This window comes from Monodon monoceros, unplaced genomic scaffold (genome assembly GCF_005190385.1).
Source record: "Monodon monoceros isolate NGI ecotype Baffin Bay Population unplaced genomic scaffold, NGI_Narwhal_1 Super_Scaffold_12, whole genome shotgun sequence".
Classification (NCBI taxonomy): Eukaryota; Metazoa; Chordata; class Mammalia; order Artiodactyla; family Monodontidae; genus Monodon; species Monodon monoceros.
Genome location: NW_021703768.1, coordinates 59,276,612 through 59,298,109, shown reverse-complemented (window position 1 = coordinate 59,298,109; position 21,498 = coordinate 59,276,612). Strand labels below are relative to the sequence as shown.

At 40.8% G+C, this 21,498-nt stretch overlaps 1 pseudogene; it reads right to left on the bottom strand.

The window, feature by feature from the left end:
• Window positions 1-18,607: 18,607 nt before the first annotated feature.
• LOC114892089 lies at window positions 18,608-20,408 on the bottom strand (annotated as a pseudogene).
• Window positions 20,409-21,498: the final 1,090 nt, after the last annotated feature.

Here is a 21,498-nt window from a genome sequence, read left to right as displayed (position 1 = left end):
GTCGGAGGATGTTTTTATATTGCTTGAATATTTTATTCTGTGTGTGTGTGTTTAATTTTAAAAATCTACCTATGTTTTTTGAGAGGGGCTCTTACTTCTAGTTTCCGCTACATTAAATAATATACCTTTTGTTGCAAGTTGCAACCAAACTGCTTTAGGTTCATACAACCTTCTCCTTTAAGGAACTCATGTAACTGCAAACTCTAACCTTCCAGCTTCACAAAGGAGCCTAAACAACGTGCTGAGCGCTTATCCAAGTCGCAGCAGAGATGCCTGCTTTTAAGTACTTTATCTGCTCACTAGGCAGTGCAGCTCTTTCTAAGATAGAATCTTAGATTCTCATTAGAGAGGAAATGGATGACCTCATCAAACCTCTCACATCCTCTTTGGTGGAACTAGATATTCCACTCCAAAGGATGTATCTGAAACTGAACTGATAGCAATGAATACAGTTGCAGTTTTAAATTATATCTTTTTCTGTAAATAAAAATTTATATTCATTAAAGTGAGTTTGAACTATTAGTACTAGCATAGAAATAGCTCCAAAGCATACAATGAAAAAACTGGTTTTAGAACAATATATATAGTACCTTTATAAGTTAAAAAACAAAGTCAAACTAATGTTTTGTAATAAGAATATATGTGTATGATTTGCATAATTCTTTAATATAATGTTAATTGTCTAGATTTTGGTAAATACAGAAAGGTTTAGGAAGGGAAATTGAAAATGAATCATAACACTTCCCAACAGAAATAATTCCTATTAACATATTGGTGGATTTCCTTCCAGCTTCTCTGTCTCTCTTTCTCTCTTTCATCTGTCTGCATCATATGTGTGTATATATAGAGATATATGTATTACAGTTGTAATTCTGCTTTACTCTCATAGCACTGTATTTTTTATTGAAGTAAAAAAATTTATAGTATTGTGTTACTTTCTGTACAGCAAGGTGATTCAGTTATATATATGTATATTCTTTTTTATATTCTCTTCAGTTATAATTTAATACAAGATATTGAGTATATAGCTCCCTGTGCTATACAGTAGGACCTTGTTATTTATCTCTTTTACATATAGTAGTTTGTATCTGCTAATCCCAAACTCCTAATTGATCCCTTCCCCCACCCCTTTCCCCTTTGGTAACCATAAGTTTGTTTTCTATGTCTGTGTATCTGTTTCTGTTTGTAAATAAGTTCATTTGTATCATTTTTTAGGTTCCACATATAAGTGATATCGTATAATATTTGTCTTTCTCTGTCTGACTTACTTCACTTAGTATGGTAATCTCTAGGTACATCCATGCTGCAAGTGGCATAATTTCATTCTTTTCATGACTAATATTCTATTGTGTATATATACATATATATATACATATATTACATCTTCTTTATCCATTCATCTGTCGATGGACATTTAGACTGCTTTCATGTCTTGGCTAGTGTGAACTGTGCTGCTTTGAACATTGGGGTGCATGTATCTTTTCGAATTAGAATTTTCTCTTAGCATTAATTATAAGCATTATATTATATGCTTCCATGTCAATAAGTATTACTTGGAAACACAATTTTAAATGTTAAGTAATAGTCCTTTATGTGGAAATATTTATTTAACCATATTCCTATTTTTGCACATTTCCCCCTTTCTGCCATACAATGTGCAAATATGAAAAACTTACTTGTGTCTTCAACATTTTTTTTTTTTTTTGGCTGCACTGCTTGGCTTGCCGGATCTTAGTTCCCGGACTAGGGATTGAGTCCAGGGCCATGGTGAAAGCTCGGAGCCCTAAGCACTGGACTGCCAGGGAACTCCCTCAATCATTTTCACTGGAAAATTTTCTAGAAGTAGACCTACTGGGTTAGGAATGTGAACATTTTAAAGCAATTTTAAGACCTAATTTACTAATTGTTATGTCAGTGTACACTCCCACCCAGCCTAAAGGAATGCCTAATGCCTATTTTCCTCATCCCAGTACTGGGTATGACTCTCTTTAAAACTCAGTACTAAACACACACACACACACACACACACACACACACACACACACACGCACATGCCCATGTACACACCCTTTACATTTCTTTAATTAATAAAGATATAAAAAAATTTAGATGTTTACTGACCATCTGTACTTCTACATTTTTAACATGTAACATTTGCGCTTACAGGGAGATCAGCTCGGTGCTTTGTGACCACCTAGAGGGGTAGGATAGGGAGGGTGGGAGGGAGGAGATATGGGGATATATGTATATGTATAGCTGATTCACTTTGTTATAAAGCAGAAATTAACACACCATTGTAAAACAATAAAGATGTTAAAAAAAAAATTTGTGCTTGTTCCCCAAATAACAATAATCATTTCACTTCTGAGTGCGTGTGTGTGTGTGTGTGTGTGTGTGTGTGTGTGTGTGTATTTTCTAGGTGCTGAAAGATGAAGTACACAGAGTTACCACAAGAGGTTCCTAGCACACATATTATATCAAAATCTGAAGTCTATTGGGCTCAAGTTTCAACAAGTCAGCAGCATCTTCTGGAGTGGACAGTTTCATTAATTTCAATCTTAGAGCCTCCAAACAATTGTCCTGGCCTCATAAGAACAGGCTGTTGGACATGGACAAAACTTATTGAAGAGAACAAGAGACAGTAGCTCAGTAATTCAGAAAGCTAGGTTGAACTGTGCACTCCACACCCCACTCTCCTTCGTTTCCCTATCAAGATCCCCCATAGCTTGACTCTTTTGTTAGATATTGTCACTCTCAAATTTCAAAAGAAATATAATCACTTTAAACCTAAGGTGCCTTTGAGTCATTCATTTGATTGTCCTGCAAATATTTATTACTCTTTTCATATTTAACCAGTAGAACGATGGACATTTTTTTAACTCAGCAAATAAATATTTGCTACCACGTGCCACTATCCTAGGTGCTGGGAATATACACTGACCCCAGCCTTGCAGAGCTCACACCTGCGCTCTCCTTCCTAGTACCTCTAAGCAGACTCTCAGGAAATTCACCCCCACAGATGCTTTTGCCTTGATGGGAGACATCGTGTGCAGCCCACACAGGAAGTGTCTGCTGCTCCAAGGTCCAGAACATTGTCCCCAAGACCCATGATTACATCCCGGTCTGTTCTGCATATCAAACCAGCTAGTTATGACTTTTAAATTGCTTTTAAAAAATTTTACAGTGTAATATACCTACCCCATAAAGAGTTCAAATTATACAAATATAAATAACAAAAATGAAAATCACCCATAGTCACAATCTTCACAGGTACCTTTTTTTTTTTTGCCGCACCACACAGCTTGCAAGATCTTGGTTCCCCGACCAGGGAATTCCCACAGATAGCTATTTTTAAACTTTTTTATAGGTATATCATTATATATGTGCACATTTGACAAATACTTATTGAATACTCACTGTGGAGAAAGTATATTCCAAGGGCTGTGTCTTAGTCTGCTTGGGCTGTCATGACAAAATATCATAGACTAGGTGGCTTAAACAACAGAAATTTAGTTTCTCACAGTTCTGTAGGCTACAAGTCCAGTCAATCTTGTGTCTGGTGAGACTCCTCTTTCTGGCTTGCAAATGGCTACCCTCTCTCTTTGTGTTCATGTGGGCTTTGCTCTGCGCAAGTGGGCAGGGGGAGCTCTCTAGTGTCTCTTCTTATGAGGACACTAATTCTATTCGATCAGGGCCCACACTTATGACCTCATTTAACCTTAATTACTTCCTCACTCCAAATATAGTCACGCTGGGGGTTAGGGCTTCAACTTATGAATTGAGGAGAGGAAACACAAGCATTCAGCCCAAAACAGGCTGTGAAGTCTTTAGAAATGAATGAGGGACAATGTTTGCCCACTTCTCACTAATGTAGGAATTCATGGCACAAACTCTCTTTCTGTCTCTTTGTGCTTTATTTATTTTATTATCTTTTGGAATTTCCATCAAGGCTGGATATACGATGTAAGGAGAGAAAGTGAGATTCAAGAAAGTTTTATTTCCCACTTGGTTTGGAAAACACTCTCTGGAAAAGGAGGTTTGAAGCTCTTAACTACTCCAAAGATCCCCACTGAAGCATCGTCTCTCACTTTCTGGCTTCTCCTTTAGGAAAGGAGGTTGTTAAATATATGCAACATGGACAGCTCTCTACATCCATCTACACTACAGAGGAGCAATGATTCCAAGTGGGGCTGGATTCACTCCTTCAGAACACGATGGCTGACAACACATACCACTGAGAACAGATATCAGTGAAACACGGCCTCTACCCTTGAGGAGCTCACTACCCAGCAAGCCAGTGATGAGAAGGTAGTGTGAGAAGTGCCGTCTAAGACAGAGGTAAACTCGGGAAATACTAGGAGAGGAAAAGGAGACCCAGAAATAGTTCTGGGAAGAAATTACACCCCCACTGAAGTCTGAAGAAAACTAGGATTGAGCTTGGAAGGAAAGGGGAAAGGTAATCCAGGTAAGGCTATAATAGTAGCCCACTTGGGCAGATGAATTGTATGTCAAGGCTGAATTCTGAAAGTGCAGGCTGAATGTGCTCATCTAGGGGACCAATCTAGACTGTCTCTAGGTAGAATGATCCCTCAAAAGGTTACCTTGAGATTTTTATCAAGATGGCAAAAACCTTATTGTTAATTGAAAAACATATGTTATAGTACGATGGCAAATTGCATCCCCAGAGAAGCCTGTGGGAATCCTCAGAAAACCGAGGAAAGGAGAATGTACCTCTTCCAAATCTGTTTAGCATGCATACACATATCCCTGTGCTTTATTTCATAAAAGAATTAAACTGAATTAAGCTGAATTGAATTTTGCAATTCACCTAGTTGCTTGTGCCAGAAGCCTGTTATTCATTCTAAGCTACCTCTTTCCTTCCTTTATTTTATTTTATTTTTATTATTTTTTGTATTCAACAAATAGCTGTCAAGTGCACACTCTGGGCAGGCACACTACTAGACGCTGGAGAGACAGTGATGAGCGTACAAATGTGTGGATTTTTAACGGCATCGTCAGTTCCGGGATGTGCAGGAGTAGCTGGAGCAGTGAGGCCTGCAGAAGAGAAAGGGGAGATGCAGTGAGAGAGAGACGGGGGCCAGATCCTGAGGGCCTTGTGTGCTAAGCCAGGAGTTGGAATTTTATCCTGAAAGCCATGGATTACCACTGAAGTATTTTAAACAAGAGAATGATGCAATCTGACTTGAGAATGATGCCTCTAGCAGTCACAGGGAGAAGGTTTGCCCAAAGGGGCAGGATTAGCAACAGTGAAACCAGTTAGGCCTCTGTGGCAAATGCTATCAGTGACCTATTCTTTATCCATCTTTATCTAATCCTTATTATTATTATTTTTTGTGTGTGTGGTACACGGGCCTCTCCCATTGCGGAGCACAGGCTCCGGACACGCAGGCTCTGCGGCCATGGCTCACGGGCCCAGCTGCTCCACGGCATGTGGGATCTTCCTGGACCGGGGCATGAACCCGTGTCCCCTGCATCGGCAGGCGGACTCTCAACCACTGCTCCACCAGGGAAGCCCTATCCAATCCTTATTTTAAAAAATGAAAAGAAAACTGCTAAGTGTCTATTATTTCTCTCTTCCCTTGAAACTGCTGTGACAACAGTTCTGGCAAAAGTAGAATTCTGCTGGGAATTTCTAGAAATGTTTTACTTTCCTGATAAGATGCTGCCCTGCATTCTCACTACTCCTCCCACTTGCAATGCAGTTGGGAGGCTGTTGGTCTGTCCTTGGTAACTTCCTTGGGCTGTTGCACCAGCTCTGCACTGTTAATTTCTCTTTGGTTATGACTCTGTGTTTGGGTTTCTTTTACATGCAGCCAAACGCAATCCTGATACGATTGTTACTACAGCAATTCAGGTAATGACATAATGAGAACCACACCACCCCTCTGAACTAAGACAGTGAAATGAAGCTATGGGTGACAGGATTAACTTATAAGCTATTAAGGAAGCAGGATCAATAGGACTTGTGATTAATTTGATGTGACCTACTGGGAATTATCATCAGAGAGATGACTTTTCCTCTGAGTTCAAGGACCATGTATCCCACAGTCCTCCTACTTATTTTTTACTAGCCAGTGTCTTTTTTTCTCCCAGCATTTTCCCTTCCCCATTTAGAAAAGTTTTTATATGTCCTTGTTCAGAGGCATTTGTGTAGTAAAGACCAAAAAGAGATGTTGTGTTAAGACAGCCCCCTTTCCTGGCTTTTGTTTTGTAAAATCTGCGCTCATTTGGGGTTACACTGATCACTTGCCGGCGAAAGGAGACTGACCACTCATGGCCTTCCATGCAAGGAACCAAACCCAGTGAGAGCAGCTGGAGAGATTTCCTGAGACTAAAACAGGGCATGTCGGGGTGCAGTCTCCTCTGATGTTCCCTGCCTCAGAGAAGGGTCCCGTTTAGTAGTGCAAGCCACTAACCTGGGACTCATCCTTCACTCGAACCTCTCCTGCATTGCCTCTCATATTTAGCCCATCACCTAGACCTTTCTGTTTTACCAAAGTATCTCCTGCACCTCTTCATTTCTTTCCAACTTCATTGTCACAATCCTAGTTCATAAAACATTATTTTAACCCTAAGCTGCTGCAACATCCAGTGTGTCACCTGACCATAGTCCATAAAATGATCTTTTCAAATTTGGAATATTTTAAGAAGTGTACAGATATTGCAATGGCTTCCCTTTGCCCTTAAAATAAAAAAAAACATATCCTCCAAATACTGGCCTCTGTCTAGATCACCGACCTCATCGCTCCACACCTTACTCACTGCCCAAACTCCCACCATGGTGACCTTGCAGCAACTAGAATGTTCTTTCTCTCCTCAAAGACTTTATCCTAGCCTCTTCACCTGCCCGGTCAGGTCTACTTAACTGCCACACCCACCTGCAAACACACACATGCACACACAGAGATACATACAGACACACACATCCTAGCTAACTTATTTTCAACTTCAGGTTTCAGCCCAAATGTCATTTTCTCAGAGAAGTCTAACCTGATCCCACCCCACTGCCCAACTAAATCAGGGGCCCTGATTTTAAGGCATGGGTGTCTTTCATAGCACATTTTTAGTATATACTTGGTGATTACCTATGTGTCATAAGTTCCATGGAGTAGCGACCCCACAATGGTCTCTCCAGGATCTGGTAGTGTGCCTGCCCAGAGTGGGTGTTTATTTGTTTTTGTTTTTGCGGTACGTGGGCCTCTCACTGTTGTGGCCTCTCCCATTGCGAAGCACAGGCTCCGGACACGCAGGCTCAGCAGCCATGGCTCACGGGCCCAGCTGCTCCGCGGCATGTGGTATCTTCCTGGACCGGGGCACGAACCCGTGTCCCCTGCATCGGCAGGCGGACTCCCAACCACTGCGCCACCAGGGAAGCCCCAGAGTGGGTGTTTGATGGCTATTTGTTGAATACAAAAACATAAAGGAAGAAAGAGGGACTCTAGAATGAATATCAGGCTTCTGGCAAAAGCAACTAGGTGGATTTTGAAATTCAACTCAGCTCAATTCCATTTAATTCTTTCATGAAATAAAGCACAAAGATGTGCATTTATGATAAAGAGAGCTGGAAGAGGTACATTCTCCTCTGCCTCTCTGAGGAGTCTCACAGGCTTCTCTGTGGATGGAATTTGCCATTGTGAATGAAAAATATTGCCTGTCATGTCAGTAAACAAAGGATGTTGCAGACATTAAGCCATCACAGTACAGCCGCCCCAAGAGAGCCCTGAGGGAACTCAGGATGGAGGCAGGATGCCTGCCATCAAATCATCAGACACTGTAGCCACCCCCCCGGACAGTGCACCCTGAGGAGACTCAAGGTGACAAATCACAGGATACCGGCCCCAGAGAGCTGATGTGCATATCAAAGGAATGATTTCAGGGAGCCCAGGCTCTTGCATCTTCCCATACACAGAAAAGTGCTACATTCCTTAACTTGAGATGGCTGGTTTTCTTTCATTAACAGTAATCTTTTGATGTTCCAACTACCTGGTCTTCGTTGCAAAAACTCCTATGTATCCTGGCTCCCCCCTCGCATCTTCGGAGCGGTTTCTCAGAGTGATCTGAGATGCTGTGTCCCGGGCTAAAATCCTCAGTTTTGTCTGCCAAGTAAAACATAACTCTCAACTTTTAGGTTGTGCATTTTTTTCAGTCAACACCATCTTATTACAACACGTAGCACACCAAAGAGGAAACGAACAGCGTTAAGGTAGAATTCTGAAAGGGCAGGCTGACTTTGCTCCTTCAGAGGATCTATCTAGGCTGATTCCTCAAAAGGTCATCTTGAGATTTCATGAGGATGACAAAAAACTTATTGATAGGGGCTTCCCTGGTGGCGCAGTGGTTAAGAAGCCGCCTGCCAGTGCAGGGGACACCGGTTTGAGCCCTGGCCCAGGAAGATCCCACATACCACGGAGCAACTAAGCCCACGCACCACAACTACCGAGCCTGCGCTCTAGAGCCTGTGAGCCACAACTACTGAGCCCTCATGCTGCAACTACTGAAGTCTGCGCGCCTAGAGCCCATGCTCCGCAACAAGAGAAGCCACAGCAATAAGCCCGCGTACCATAACAAAGAGTGGCCCCCGCTCGCTGCAACTACAGAAAAGCCCACGTGCAACAATGAAGACCCAATGCAGCCAAAAATAAATAAAATAAAATAAATTAATTAATTAAAAACATACTGATAATTACAAAGCATGTGTTATATGGACTTTGGAAGATAATGATGTTTCAGTGTGGGTTCAATACCACTAATTATCAGAGAAATGCAAATCAAAACTACAAGGAGGTATCACCTCACAGTGGTCAAAATGGCCATCATCAAAAAATCTACAAACAATAAATGCTGGAGAGGGAGAGGAGAAAAGGGAACCCTCCTACACTGTTGGTGGGAATGTAAATTGGTACAGCCACTATGGAGAACAGTATGGATGTTCCTTAAAAAACTAAAAATAGAAATACAATATGACCCAGCAATCCCACTACTGGGCATATACCCTGAGAAAACCATAATTCAAAAAGACACATGCACCACAATGTTCACTGCAACACTGTTTACAATAGCCAGGACATGGAAGCAACCTAAATGTCCATCAACAGAGGAATGGATAAAGAAGATGTGTACATATATACAATGGAATATTACTCAGCCATAATAAAGGACGGAATTGGGTCATTTGCAGAGACGTGGATGGACCTAGGGTCTGTCATACAGAGTGAAGTAAGTCAGAAAGAGAAAAGCCAGTATTGTATATTAACACATATGTGGAATCTAGAAAAATGGTACAGATGAACCTTTTTGCAGGACAGGAATAGAGACACAGACAGAGATAATGGATGTGTGGACACAGGCGGGAGGGGGGAATGAATTGGGAGATTGGGATTGACATATGTGCACTGCCATGTGTAAAACAGATAGCTCATGGGAACCTGCTGTATAGTGCAGGAGCTCACCTTGGAGCTCTGTGGTGACCTAGATGAATGGGATGGGGGGTGGGGTGGGAGGGAGGTCCAAGAGGGAGGGGATATACGTATACATATAGCTGATTCACTTTGTTGTACAGCAGAAACTAACATAACGTTGTAAAGCAACTATACCCCAATTAAAAAAAAATTATTGATTGTAAAAATGTATCACTCTGAGCTTGATGTCAATAGTGGAGGAGGCTGCAGTGGCGGGAGACCAGGATGGGTGTATGGGGACTTTCTCTACCTTCTGCTCAATATTACTGTGAACCTAAAACTGCTCTCAAGAATAGTCTATTAAAAACAATATGTTAAAGATAACTTACCCAAAAATCATGATTCTCATTCAGAAGCAAAATGAGCATGTTGAAGATTACATTTTACTCAGAATTAGGGAATCAGGCAGATGTTAAAACCGGTTCAAAGGAAAAGTCAAAGAACAGACACGTTCATATAGTGGGAATATAGTGATGAATGTGCCAGTGGAAGCAAATGAACTTCTTCCTCAGTGGGGGAGGGAAGTCAACTGAACATCTGTTGGACACAATAGAATTTGCGTGCCTGTAGACATTTGCAGGCCTAGAAAGATCAATTTGCATTTCTGTTATCTATGGGGTACAGAGCTGTAAACTAGTTCCCATAGAATTAGCATCTGGACTGTGGAAGGGTGTGCTATCGTTTGCCTTTGAAGAACACATTTTCCCTACACATGCATACAATAAACCATTAAGACTGTATGGCTCCATGCTGAGAATCCACTGTGTCTGCACAGACTTTGTTCAGTCTGGTGAGGATTGCTTCTAGGGTGAACCACAGAACTTCCACCTCACATGATCTGGTAGCTGTAGGAAGATTGAACCACATCCTGACATTTCTTCTGAAACATTATATTCATCCCCTGGGTAGAAGCAAGGCATTGACTTCCTTATTCAGACTTTCTTATTTTTTTTAAACAACTTTATGAAGGAATAATTTATCAATCATAAAATTTACTTAAGAACACAAGTCAGTGATGGTTAGTAAATTTACAGAGTTCTGTATCTACCACCTTCAATCATTACAGTTTTAGAATATTATCATCAACCCAAAGAGAACCTTCATGCCCATTTGAAGTCAATCCCTGTTCCCATCCCAGTCCCAGACTGTCACAAACTTACTTTTTTTCTCTATAAATTTGTCTTTTCTGAATTTTTTTTTTTTTTTTTTGGCTGCACCATCCCTCTTATGGGATCTTGGTCCCCCGACCAGGGATTGAACCTGGGCCATGGCAGTGAAGCCCAGAATCCTAACCACTAGGCAACCAGGGAAAACCTCTGAACATTTCTATAAAGGGAATCATATAGTATGTGGTGTTTCATGCCTGGCTTCTTTCACTTAGATAATTATTTTTAAGTTTGTCCATGTTTTAGCATCTATCAGTAGTTCAAACGTTTCTATTTCTGAATGAGTGTTCCATGGTATGGATATAACACCTTTTGTTTATCCATTCATCAGCTGATGGACATTTGGGTTGTTTCCACTTTTTGACTATCATGAATAATGCTGCTGTGAACATTCATGTACAAATCTTTGCGTGAAAATAGTTTCATTTCACTTGAGTAAATACCTAGGAATGGAATTGCTGGATCATATGGCAAACATATTGTTTTAAAATGTTTGTCTTATTTTTATTCATGTATAGTGAGGCCAACAGATCAAGAGATGATTTTCTTTGAAAAGATAGTCTGTTACTCACAGTTCCCAGGAGGAGGGGGCATGCCAGGCAGGCAAGGCTGTATCGGGAAGCACTGGGTTGGTCAGGAGACAGAAAGGGAAAATGTGAGCAAAGGACCTTATTTCGGTTTCTGCAGAAAGGTACCGGCAAGGCAGGGTAAGTGGATTTACGATTGGCTGGTTTAAATAATTTCAGTAAGTTATGGTGCATAGAGGCTGCCCCTAGTTGTCTGGTACCCGGCCCTTAGGTGATTCCAGCAGGAGGATAGTGGCTCTGTGTGCAGAGCTCCATAAAGAAGGGAGTGGGGTTGGGTTTTGGGTGGGTTGGTTTGCATATGAAAGGCGCCCTCCTGGAGAGTTGTTTACTCTCTAGCTGGACCTGGGAGGACAGACTCCCCACCTAGTATCTGTAAGGCTCCAGATGTCAAACATTAGAATGAAAAGACATGCTTAATACACATGTTTCACTTTCTGAGAAACTGCCAGACTGTTTTCCGAAGCGTCTATGCCATTTTACATTCATCTCAGCAATGTACGAAGCTTCCACTTTCTCTATAATTTCACCAGCACTAGTGATGACCTGTCTTTTTTATTATAGCCATTTTACATTTTAGCAGGTGGGACGTGTTACCTTGGAGTTTAATTTGCATTTCTCTAATAACGGATGATGTTGAGCTTATTTCCATGGCTTATTGGCTTTTCCTGTATCTTCTTTGGTGACATATCTGTTCAAAAACTTGCCCATTTTTAAATTGGATTTTGTCATCTTATTATTGAGTTTTAAGAGTTCTTTATATATTCTGCAATCGGACATATGATTTGCTTCCTCACAGCATAGCAGCTGGGTTCTAAGAAAGAGCCTTTTAAGAGGCAAAAAGTAGAAGCTGCCAGTCCTTGTACAGCCTGGGCTTAAGTCCAGAATGTCACTTCTGCCACATTCTCTTTTTTGTGGTACGCGGGCCTCTCACTGCTGCGGCCTCTCCCGTTGCGGAGCACAGGCTCCGGACGCGCAGGCCCAGCAGCCACGGCCCACGGGATCCTCCCAGACCGGAGCACGAACCCGCGTCCCCTGCATCGGCAGGCGGACTCCCAACCACTGCGCCACCAGGGAAGCCCTGCCACATTCTCTTGATTAGAGTTAGTGACATGGCCAGCCCAGATTGAAGGGGAGGGTAAATGAGCTCCTCTTCTTGTTATGAAGAGCAAAATGCACATACAGGGAGGGCATGAATTGGATTTGGCTATCTTTAGAGATGGGCTGTCACCCTTTCAAGTACTTTAATAATTCTAATATCTATAATACATTAAATAAGTATGGTGGATGTTAAGATATTTTAAATGGTTCAATATAATTTTCAAACATTAAAAATTCTCTTATACCTCTTAGCTCAAATTCCAAATCTAAATCATTTATTTACTCATTTTAAATTGGAATCACAAAGCTAACCTATTAGATGCTATAATTTGCCAAATTTTCTTAACATTACAAATACTTTAAATACCAAGCAAATAAAGGTTGTTCCTCGTGGCAGACAGACCCTGAGGTGATCCCCAATGATTTCCCTTGTCCCGGTGTCCATACTTTTGTGTAATTCCCTCCCCTTGCTTGCAGGCAGGACCTGTGACTTGCTTCTAGCCAATAGAATATGGCAAAGGTGATGTGAAATCAGTTCCTTGGTTAGATTGTGTTATATGGAAAAGATGACCAGACATTACGCCTATGATTATGTTATGTCGTAAAAGACTCTGTTTTAGCAGACTGGAGTGATTCTCCTTGTGGGAGCTGTAAGCATCTCTTACTTCATCTTACTTGCTGAAGTAAGCAGCCATGTTGGGAAAGCCTGCTGTGGGCTGAATGTTTGTATTCCTCCAAAATTCATACGTGGAAATCCTAACCCCCAAAGTGATGGATAGGAGGTGGGGTCTTTGGAAGTAATTAGGTCATAAGAATGACCTCATTAACTTCATGCATGGAACTAATATCCTTATAGAGGAGGCCCCAGAGAGCACTGGTGCCATTTTTCTGCCACATGAGAACACAACTACAAGCTGACAGTCTGCAACCCAGAAGAGGGCTCTCACTGGAACTTGGCTATGCTGCTATCTGACATCCAGTCTCCAGAACTGGGAGAAATAAATTGCCATTGTTTATAAGCCACTCAGTCTATAATACCTTGTTATAGCAGCCCAAATGGACTAAGAAAAAGCCCACGTAGCACTGTGGACGCATTTAGGAACGTGGACACCTCTAGAATCTGAGGGAGCCCTCCAGCCAACAGCCAGCAAAAAGTCAGGGTCCTCAGTCACATAGCAGAAAGGAAATACCTTCTGCCAACAGCCTGAATGCACTTGGAAGTGGATTTTTTCCTCAGACAAGCCTCCATATGGAAATGCAGTCAGCTAGCGCCTTGATAGAAGCCTGGTGAGAGCCTGAGCTGAAGGCCAGCCAGGACTCCTGATCCTCAGAAACTGTGAGATAATAAACGTGTGTTGGGCTTCCCTGGTGGCGCAGTGGTTGAGAGTCCGCCTGCCGATGCAGAGGATATGGGTTCGTGACCCGGTCCGGGAAGATCCCGCATGCCGCAGAGCGGCTGGGCCCGTGAGCCATGGCCACTGACCCTGCGCGTCCGGAGCCTGTGCTCCGCAACGGGAGAGGCCACAACAGCGAAAGGCCCGTGTATTGCAAAAATACAAACAAAACAAAACGTGTGTTGATTTAAGCCACTATGTTTGTAGTAATTTCTTAACAACAATAGAAAACTAATATATTATTAATCTTAACACAAAAGTACAAATGTTATGGATGTGATTTACTTTCTTTTTTTCTACTAATTCTAATCTTCCTTTAGTCAAAAGATATCTATAAAACAATTATATCATCTATGCAAATTGGGATTCTTATTTTAATTCAGCCAATTGTGGTTGTATATCAGCCAGAGGGATTTTTCTTTAACTGGGACTTGGGATTTGATTTTTTATACTTTGCTAATGGGACATCATGAGCCATTTAATACAGCTCTATACCTTAAAAGGGATGGTCTTGGGCTAACACATCTCCTAGATTCAAATCACACATTACCTATTTTTCTGCCTGATTTGAATCTTCTACCCTATCCTGCCCTCTCCATAAATTATAGTCCATTATTTGTTCCTTGTTTAGATGTGTGTTTATTTGGCTTTTAAAAGCTATTATAATGTCTTTCTGCGTGACTTAAAGGTTGTTTTAATGACACTGCATATGATTCTTTCTACATATATCTTATTCTTATTAGTCCTCTTTGAATGTGATCATTGCATTTTTTTCCTGTTTTTCGGGTCATAATTCATGTAGATATTTAGATTCTGCATATTACATACCAGAAGCAATAAACATTTGATAAAAACTCCAACATGAAAAGATGCGGAAAAACAAACAGAAAAAAAAGGAACCTGATGGAAGCAAACAGGAACAGAAGAAAAGAAAACCAACCAATAAATAATATCCTTGGGAAAATAATAGAAGATTTTGCATCCATCAGATAAGGATGGGGTACTATGAAAAACTAACAATGAACATTTGGAAACTTGAAAAATACGAAAGCTGAAATAAAACATTGTGATGGAAGAGTTGGAAAGTCAAGTCAAGGTTATTGTCCAGCAAGAGGAACAAAAAGAGAAAAGGAAAATAGAACAGAAAGGGGCTGGTGACATGGACATAAAGCATCAATCAGAGAGATCAGAAATCATAGAAAGAAAAAAAAAAATGGAAGACAGAAATTTTCCCAAGGAAAAGTACAAGAAAATTTCCCACACGTGAAGAACACAGAGCCTCCAAACTGAAAGGGCCCTCTAAGTGCTAGCAACATGAATAGCAAAACGTCCACGAGGAGGCACATCCCTGACATTTCAGAACATCTGACTTAAAGAGGCAACATGAAAAGTTTCAGAGAGACAAAACAGGTTACATATAAAATAATGACAATCAGAGTGCCATAAGACTTCTCAACACCACTGGATAGTAGATGATAATATAGTTATGCCTTTAAAATTACCCAGCCAAACCATGAATCAAGTGTAGGGGTTGATTAAGACACTCTCCTTCCTTAGAGCCTGCTGAAAGCTGTCCTTCAGCAAATGCGGAGAGCAAACAAACCAAGGGAAAGAATATCATTGGATCCAGGAAAAGGAAGCCCGACACAAGAGAAACAGTTTGATGGAGAAGGGAATTCTCAGGATTACAGCTGCGCAGAAGGGCTTACGAGCAACCCATCCAGGCTGCGGTAGGAAGGTAGAGTGCTATGGGAGGGAGGCCTCAGAGAAAAAAATGGAAATAGATTATCGAGAAATATGCTCGAGCATTGTGGGGAAAGAAAAAACCTGCTGAGAGTATTTGACAGAACAGATGGACCACTTGGGAAAATATTAAAGATCAGTACAGAACAAACAGAATTTTAAAAATTATTAATTCCAGGAAAGATAAAAATTTGTATGAGATACAATATAAAACTAACTGGATCATCACTAAACTATATTTGCGTAGCCAAAATAATATATTGACTACTGATTTAGCTAGAATTTTTTATCCTGGAGAAGGAGAGAGGAAGTAGGAGGTGGTAATACAACAGACTATATTATCATCTACTTAATAGGAAGTTAATAGCTTCAAACTGATAAATCAAGAACTCGCAGTATAAATATATTACTTAGAAATATGAAGATAAATGCCAGGTTTAGAAAAAAGCTAAATTAGTTCAAAATATGTGCCTCTGGGGAATAGGGAACAGATATTTTCATTAAGACCTTTCAATATCATTTTGAGCACCTAGTATAGGCAAGGCATATGTATACCTCCTTCTCCTCAAGATCCCAATCTTCAAAGTCAGTCCACTACCAAAGAGCCATATGGTGACCCCTTTCATTGCCTCCCCCAGGACGCTGCTCCATCCATCACTGTTTTTTTCATTTCCATCATCAGTCAGTCTCTCCCTCTCCACTGGTTTCTTTCCCTTTGCTTATAATTGTGTCCAAGAACTTCCAGCTTGGCAAACTGGCCAACTTTGGCTTCATTCCCTGGATTCTGATCTCATTTCTTGGCACAGAATATCGTTGGAATGATATCCACTACTAATGAGCCCTCGTTGGGCCGAGATCCAGGACCTCCCACATAGTGGGTACTTGCCAGGCACATAACGCCAGCCCTACCTGTAGCGATGGGCACTGAGAAGTCAGAAGTACAGTAACTGTGGAAAAACAAAGAGGAAAGAGAAGAGTAAAGGATGACACCAAAAGATGGCGGGGTCATTATTGACATTGGGAACTCAAGAGCAGGACATTTGGTGAGAGAGGTAAGGAATATGATAAATTTGGTTCAAAACACTGAGTTTGAAGCTTATAGAATTGGGTATTAATCAGGGTAAGGTGGACAGTTAATCATGATCCTGAAACAGTGAAATGTAATGGGAAAGGTTTTGGAATTAATATATACTAGATTCATATTCTGGCTCTGCCAGTTACTAACTGAATTGGCAAGTCACTGCTCTGAGGCTCAACGTTCTCATCTGCAAAATGGGGATTGTATCTTGATTAGAAAGCAGGCATGACAAATTTGAGATGTCACCAGGCAATCAGAACGTGATTCTTTCCGTTTGCCAATGCAGGGCACACGGGTTCGATCCCTAGTCTGGGAAGATCCCACATGCCGCGGAGCAACTAAGCCCATGTGCCACAACTACTGAGCCTGCGCTCTAGAGCCCACGAGCCACAACTACTGAGCCCGCGAGCCACACTCCTGAAGCCCGCGCACCTAGAGCCTGTGCTCTGCAACAAGAGAAGCCACCGCAATGAGAAGCCTGCGCACTGCAACGAAAAGTAGCCCCAACTCGCCGCAACTAGAGAAAGCCCACAGCGTAGCAACAAAGACCCCACGCAGCCAAAAAAAACAAAAAAAAAAACTTGATTCTTATTGACTGTAGTGTGACATCTAGATTGGAGATGTCAGGACTGAAGGTCATATTCTGATTGCAATAGTGCAGAAGATCAAGGATAACGGGCTCAAGGTGTACTCGAGGGAGGGGGCAACCAAGGGGAGAGAGAAATGGGGCAGTTTAGGAAATACTCGGGAGGTAGAACTATTAGGATGCTGTGATTTACCGGTTTGGGAGGCGGGATGTGGCGGATGATGTCTGTGCTCCACCTATGTGCTTTTGGATCCCTCTACCATTTTCATGCTGTGCTTTCACTTCAAGCAGCCAACACCTGCAAGGAGAGCCAGAACTCTCTGGGATTACATCCCCCAGGGGAGAGCCGGAGCAAATGACTCCTGGCATGGAAGTATACCTCCTCCAGCTTCCTTGCCCCTGGTCCAGACAGCTCTCGGGTACGACTGTCTCCAGGCTCTTCCACGGAGTTAAGCCTAAATTGCCCTCCTGGGGACTTCGTTGTTTTTTCCTTTGTTTGTTTGTTTTAATGTTCTTATATCTTTATTAAAGTACTTTATAAACCTGGCTCAATAATAACTCTTATACTTTTACGTCACAAATTTGCCTTTAAATAAGACATAATACACTTAAGGCAGATTTACCTTATACGTGGCCTCAGCTCCTAAACACCACTGCACTGATTTATACAAATAGCAAAAATCACATGGAGGAGCATCTACTGATATCTTTCCTGGTACTTATCTTTAGCTTTTAAAACTGCATAATAAGTAGAGTTTCCATAAAATTTCATTTTTGATATAGGAAACAATTTTGCCTTTATCTGTTAGATTGGATATAGTCATTATTAATAACATAAACTTTAAATCTGTGGGGAAAACCAATACTTTACCTTCACTCCCCAGAGAAGGCTCAACAGCAAGCAAAATGAGGTGCCATTGTAAAATCATATTGCTAAGTATTACCTTAACTCAAAATTCTGCTCATGTAATTGTATCATATCACAGCTAAAAATTACTATTTAAAATATCAAGATACATCCAAAAGCATCCTTTGGTTGCATTAATATCAGGAGGCTTAGGCAGCACTGAAGATTCATTCTCTGGTCTTCTGGTCATCAGTATAAACTGAAGCTTTTGAAACTATTTGGTGACCCCATTTTGGGGCCCAATATCACAAAACCTTCAGGAGAATCGTGGACCCAGGTGGAAGAATTTGAAGACCGGAAGACTTGCAGTTAAGGTAGAGTTATCACTAGCAGATCTTAGGGAAATAGGAATGCAGCCAGAATCACTTGATATTTTTTAGAAATCAAGGTTTACTAAATCATTTCTCTTTCAGAAAAATAGCTTTAAAACTTGTACATTTTCAAATGTTCTTTTTTAAAAAATCATAAAATTAAGATATTTGTGAAAATAAACCAGTTTCAAGTATAGTTTCTCTTCCTTTTTCCTCCTTCAAAGGATTTCTTCTCATCGAGCACAAATGTGCTAATCTTTACAGCAAGACAAACTCTTCTGTGCTAAATCTTTTTAATCTTTTCTTTTCATCCTTTCTCATCCAGACCTGAGAAAAGGTCTTCTTCATTGGTTGTAGTAGATGTAAAATCATAGTCTCTGGAATGACCATTTACAAAACTAAATAAGGGATATTTCTCCTTAGAAGAAATTTTCAGCATCTTAGTGATTTCTTCAGAAGCTCGTTTGAAGTCTTGAACATTTTGACAGTAAAATCCTATTGTACAGCTAAGATCCATTTTTCGAAATGACATCTTTTTAGGAGAAGGGCAGTGGAATGTCTCAAGAGGGAAATCCTTTATGCTGACATCTACAAAAGATTGGCAGTAATGAGGATTCATGTAAATCAAAGTGTCATCTTGAAATCCAGCAAAGCAATGTGACTGTTTAGGTTTGCCACCAATAATACCCACACAGTATTCAAGGCTTAAAATACCCTTTACAAAATCTAAATAGTCGGCATTGTTTCTTTCTCCACCAAGTCTAACAGGAACTAGAATAATAACAGCTTTGTCATCTGTATTATCAGAGGCCATGGAAGCGCACTGTTTATCAGTTACATCAGAACTGTAAACTGTACAATGTTGCACAACATAAATAGTTATTCCTTGTAAATCTGGGTGTCTTGCTTCTTCAACTGCTTTTCTTAAAATGTGAGCAACCACAGCTGGTCCATACCAATCTCCAGCTTTTTCCCCAGACTTCTTTCCATATTCTATTAGTTGGTGTAAACCAAAGAGAGCCAAGGGGGAATCACCAAACCAAGGGATGATTTTCCTGTGATAAATTTCATTTTGCATTTCATGATCATCAGAATATCTCCCGATTGTCTCCTTCAGAGAAATTGTTGGGGTTTTGAGTTCTCTTTCCCCTGAAAGCGATGCTTCGAAAGATGCAGTAAATTTTTTTACAGTGTTGGAAGTCCATGATTCAGAGTCTGAATTTTCAGTGTTCAAAGCATCAGGCCAGCCAGGTCTAAGCTCTACCAAGCAAGTGTAGTATGAGTCCTTGAGCCAATAGCATCTGGCCAGTTCTTAATGTACAGCTCCAAGCACAGTCTGTTGTCAAAGCTGAGCCTCCTATTTGAGGAAATTCTTCCTTGTGGGTAAGCCATATTCTTGAAATGAAACCTTTACAAAATTCTTCTACGTTTCCCTCAATTCCATGATCTTCTATTGTACGTCCTGATCTTGCAGGTAACAGTTCATTTTCATTTTATTGAAATATTTGCTTTATTGCAGTGGTCTGGAACCAAACCCACAATATGTCTGAGGTATGCCTGTAGTCTAAACAACTTCATATTTAAAATGGTAACACTTTCCAAGCAATAAAAGAGGGGAATTTCTACTAAAATATGTCTTTGTTTTCAACACCCAACATATTTCACGTTGTTCCAAGCAGATATAAATTTAGTTTCTAGCTTGTCAACTTCGTCTGTTCCTGTGGCCTCCCTATTCAGATTCTGAAGAAAAAGCCATCACTTGATTGCATTCTTCTGTAAGTTTAGTCTTTTGTTCGGGAAATGTTCCAGCTCCAGCAACAGCTGCTACAAAAGCAGCCAGCACATATGCAGACACTCCAACCTCAGCACCGCAGCTACAGGCACCTCGAGCTCCCCAGCCACCATAGTTGGGACTTTGTTTGATATCAAACACTTTCTTAACTACCTTCTTTTCCATGTCTCTCTTCCTCACTGCCTTACTCTTTCTTCCTAGTGGCACTTCCTGATTAGTTGCTTTCACATGAATCTTCATCTCAGAGTCTGCTTCTGGGGAGTCCATCCTAAGACAGTGTGGTAGTCATTAATGTTGCTTATTAATTGTTCTGCCCTCTGCCTCTGGGCACGTGGTAGGGCTATACTTCCTGGCCTTCTGTGGTTGGGTGTTGGGGCCAAGTTATCAGCTCTAGCAGAGGTGATGCGTGTTGCTTCTGGGCTGAGCATGAAATCGCCAAGATGAAACTCTTCAGAGCTCTTTTCCCTTCATTGTGGTGACCAAGAATGCTGAGATAGTGGCTTATCTCTCAGCCTGGGACCTAGAAGCAGTGTGACAAAGTGGAGCAGAGCCCCAGCTCCGACTCAGTAGTCAGAGGGAGAAATAAACTTGCATTGTGTTAAGCCACTGAGAGTTGGGGGTTATTTGCTATACAGCAATACAACCTAGCACATCTTGACATATATAGAGAGTGAGAAAAAGAGAAGAACCAAGGATGACTAAGATTTCTGACTCAGGCTATTAGATGGACGGGGTTAACATTCTTTGAGCTTGAGAAAAGCAAGGAGGAAGAGCTGGATATTTTATTTTTGTTTTGGTTTTTGAGGTGGGGAGTTAAGTGCAGTTTTAGACATTTTTGAGTTTGAGATTCTTGTGGCAATCTAAACTGAGATATTGAGAAGATTGGTTCTGAATCTCTGGAAAGTGATCTGAGCTGGAGACACATATTTGGGACATAAGTAATAATTTAGGAAAATAGAAATATAAAATCAGGACCAAGGGAAAAATAGAATTGCATAGGTGCTAAAGATAAACATTAACACAGATGCTATGATTGACATTAAAAATATTTTTTTAATTGAAGTATAGTTGATTTACAATATTGTGTTAGTTTCTGGTATACAGTAAACTGATTCAGAATATATATGTATTCCTTTTCATATTCTTTTTCATTATGGTTTATCATAGGATATTGAATATCGTTCCCTATGCTATATAGTAGGAACTTATTGTTTATCTTTTTAAAAAATTTTTTAATTTAATTTAATTTTTTTATACAGCAGGTTCTTAATTGTCATCCATTTTACACGTCAGTGTATACATGTCAATCCCAATCACCCAATTTATCACACCACCCCCCACACCACCCCCCCGCGGA